Below are 4,313 nucleotides of genomic sequence, written 5' to 3' on the forward strand. Positions count from 1 at the left end.
AGAAACGAGAAGGACCACATCACAACAGAACCAAATGAAATTAAAAGTATCATTTCAGATTATTTTGAAAAATTGTACTCTAACAAATTTGAAAACCTAGAAGAAATGGATGAATTCCTGGAAAAATATTACCTACCTAAACTAACACATTCAGAAGTAGAACAACTAAATAGACCCATAACAAAAAAAGAGATTGAAACGGTAATCAAAAAACTCCCAACAAAAAAAAGCCCTGGCCCGGACGGCTTCACTGCAGAGTTCTACCAAACTTTCAGAGAAGAGTTAACACCACTACCTCTGAAGGTATTCCAAAGCATAGAAAATGACAGAATACTACCCAACTCATTCTATGAAGCCACCATCTCCCTGATACCAAAACCAGGTAAAGACATTACAAAAAAAGAAAATTATAGACCTGTATCTCTCATGAACATTGATGCAAAAATCCTCAACAAAATTCTAGCCAATAGAATCCAACAACACATCAAAAAAATAATTCACCCTGATCAAGTGGGATTTCTACCAGGTATGCAAGGCTGGTTTAATATCAGAAAAACCATTAATGTAATCCATCACATAAATAAAACAAAAGACAAAAACCACATGATCTTATCAATTGATGCAGAAAAGGCATTTGACAAAGTCCAAAACCCATTTATGATAAAAACTCTTACCAAAATAGGAATTGAAGGTAAATTCCTCAACATAATAAAGGGCATCTATGCAAAGCCAACAGCCAACATCACTCTAAATGGAGAGAACCTGAAAGCATTTCCCTTGAGAACGGGAACCAGACAAGGATGCCCTTTATCACCGCTCTTATTCAACATCGTGCTAGAAGTCCTAGCCAGGGCAATTAGGCTAGACAAAGAAATAAAAGGTATCCGGATTGGCAAGGAAGAAGTAAAGTTATCACTATCTGCAGATGACATGATTATATGCACAGAAAACCCTAAAGAATCCTCCAGAAAACTACTGAAACTAATAGAAGAGTTTGGCAGAGTCTCAGGTTATAAAATAAACATACAAAAATCACTTGGATTCCTCTACATCAACAAAAAGAACACCGAAGAGGAAATAACGAAATCAATACCATTCACAGTAGCCCCCAAGAAGATAAGATACTTAGGAATAAATCTTACCAAGGATGTAAAAGACCTATACAAAGAAAACTACAAAGCTCTACTACAAGAAATTCAAAAGGACATACTTAAGTGGAAAAACATACCTTGCTCATGGATAGGAAGACTTAACATAGTAAAAATGTCTATTCTACCAAAAGCCATCTATACATTTAACGCACTTCCGATCCAAATTCCAATGTCATATTTTAAGGGGATAGAGAAACAAATCACCAATTTCATATGGAAGGGAAAGAAGCCCCGGATAAGCAAAGCACTACTGAAAAAGAAGAAGAAAGTGGGAGGCCTCACTCTACCTGATTTCAGAACCTATTATACAGCCACAGTAGTCAAAACAGCCTGGTACTGGTACAACAACAGGCACATAGACCAATGGAACAGAATTGAGAACCCAGACATAGATCCATCCACGTATGAGCAGCTGATATTTGACAAAGGACCAGTGTCAATTAATTGGGGAAAAGATAGCCTTTTTTAACAAATGGTGCTGGCATAACTGGATATCCATTTGCAAAAAAAATGAAACAGGACCCATACCTCACACCATGCACAAAAACTAACTCCAAGTGGATCAAAGACCTAAACATAAAGACTAAAACGATAAAGATCATGGAAGAAAAAATTGGGACAACCCTAGGAGCCCTAATACAAGGTATAAACAGAATACCAAACATTACCATAAATGATGAAGAGAAACCCGATAACTGGGAGCTCCTAAAAATCAAACACCTATGCTCATCTAAAGAGTTCTCCAAAAGAGTAAAAAGACCACCTACAGATTGGGAAAGAATTTTCAACTATGACATCTCCGACCAGCGCCTGATCTCTAAAATCTACACGGTTCTGTCAAAACTCAACCACAAAAAGACAAACAACCCAATCAAGAAGTGGGCAAAGGATATGAACACATTTCACTAAAGAAGATATTCAGGCAGCCAACAGATACATGAGAAAATGCTCTCAATCATTAGCCATTAGAGAAATGCAAATTAAAACTACGAGGAGATTCCATCTCACACCAGCAAGGCTGGCATTAATCCAAAAAACACAATAAATGTTGGAGAGGCTGCGGAGAGATTGGAACTCTCATACACTGCTGGTGGGAATGTAAAATGGTACAACCACTTTGGAAATCTATCTGGCGTTATCTTAAACAGTTAGAAATAGAACTACCATACAACCCAGAAATCCCACTCCTGGGAATATACCCTAGAGATACAAGAGCCTTCATACAAACAGATATATGCACACCCATATTTATTGCAGCTCTGTTTACAATAGCAAAAAGTTGGAAGCAACCAAGGTGTCCATCAACGGATGAATGGGTAAATAAATTGTGGTATATTCACACAATGGAATACTACGCATCGATAAAGAACAGTGACGAATCTGTGAAACATTTCATAACATGGAGGAACCTGGAAGGCATTATGCTGAGTGAAATTAGTCAGAGGCAAAAGGACAAATATTGTATAAGACCACTATTGTAAGATCTTGAGAAATAGTAAACCTGAGAAGAACACATACTTTTGTGGTTATGAGGGGGGGAGGGAGGGAGGGTGGGAGAGGGTTTTTTTATTGATTAATCAGTAGATAAGAACTGCTTTAGGTGAAGGGAAAGACAACACTCAATACATGGAAGATCAGCTCAATTGGACTGGACCAAAAGCAAAGAAGTTTCCGGATAAAATGAATGCTTCAAAGGTCAGCGGAGCAAACGCGGGGGTCTGGGGAACATGGTTTGCGGGGACTTCTAAGTGAATTGGCAAAATAATTCTATTATGAAATCATTCTGCATCCCACTTTGAAATGTGGCGTCTGGGGTCTTAAATGCTAACAAGCAGCCATCTAAGATGCATCAATTGGTCTCAACCCACCTGGAGCAAAGGAAAATGAAGAACACCAAGGGCACACGACAGCTAAGAGTCCAAGAGACAGAAAGGGCCACATGAACCAGAGACCTACATCATCCTGAGACCAGAAGAACTAGTTGGTGCCCGGCCACAATCGATGACTGCCCTGACAGGGAGCACAGCAGAGGACCCCTGAGGGAGCAGGAGATCAGTGGGATACAGACCCCCAATTCTCATAAAAAGACCAAACTTAATGGTCTGACTCAGACTAGAGGAATCCTGGCGGCCATGCTCCCCAGACCTTCTGTTGGCACAGGACAGGAACCATCCCCGAAGACAACTCATCAGACGTGAAAGGGACTGGTCAGCGGGTGGGAGAGTGACGCTGATGAAGAGTGAGCTCATTATATCAGGTGGACACTTGAGATTGTGTTGGCAACTCTTGTCTGGAGAGGGGATGGGAGGATATAGAGAGAGGGAAGCCGGCAAAATTGTCAAGAAAGGAGACTGAAAGGGCTGACTCAAGAGGGGGAGAGCAAGTGGGAGTAGGGAGTGAGATGTATGTAAACTTATATGTGACAGACTGATTGGATTTGTAAACGTTCACTTGAAGCTTAATAAAAGTTATTAAAAAAAAAAAATTCAAAGGAGAGGTGGGGCCAAGATGGCTGACTAGGTAGAAGCTACCTCGGATCCCTCTTGCAACAAAGACTTGGAAAAACAAGTGACTCCATCACATACATGACAATCTATGAACCCTGACCATCAAACACAGACCTAAAGAGTTGACCTGAGTGACAGGGGAGCGAAAAGCTGCGCCCTGAAGCATCGACAGCCTTTGGAACCAGCGTCCCACTTCACAGCCTTGAGCCCTCGCAGATCCCTGGTGCCGAGTGGCGGGGCTGATTGTGGCTTGCTGAGGCGGGGCAGGCACAGGACACAGCCCTAACCCCTAGCCCCCGGGGTTACCTCCGTATAGACTCAGCCAGCGCAAGCAGGCTGCACACTGATGCAGGTAACGAGAGAACGAGTAACCACAGCGAAGGAGCGACTGTTTTCGGAGCCTGGAGCCAGTGTCCTAGTCAGAAAATCTTGGCGCCGGGCTTTGGTCTGGGCACAGAGAGCTGAGCACAGCTTCCTGAGATGGCGCAAAAATGGAACACAGCCCTAACCCCCTGAAGTGACCTCAGGGGAAGCCCAGCCAGTGCATGCAGGCAGCAAAACGACGCGGCTGACAGGAGGAGAAGTCACCAGGAGGCAGCGACTGGTTTTGGAGCCTGGAGTGCAGAGTCCCAGCCAGGGAACCTTGGCGCTGGAC

The sequence above is a fragment of the Elephas maximus genome, chromosome 14 (assembly GCF_024166365.1).
Source record: "Elephas maximus indicus isolate mEleMax1 chromosome 14, mEleMax1 primary haplotype, whole genome shotgun sequence".
In the NCBI taxonomy this organism is placed as follows: domain Eukaryota; kingdom Metazoa; phylum Chordata; class Mammalia; order Proboscidea; family Elephantidae; genus Elephas; species Elephas maximus.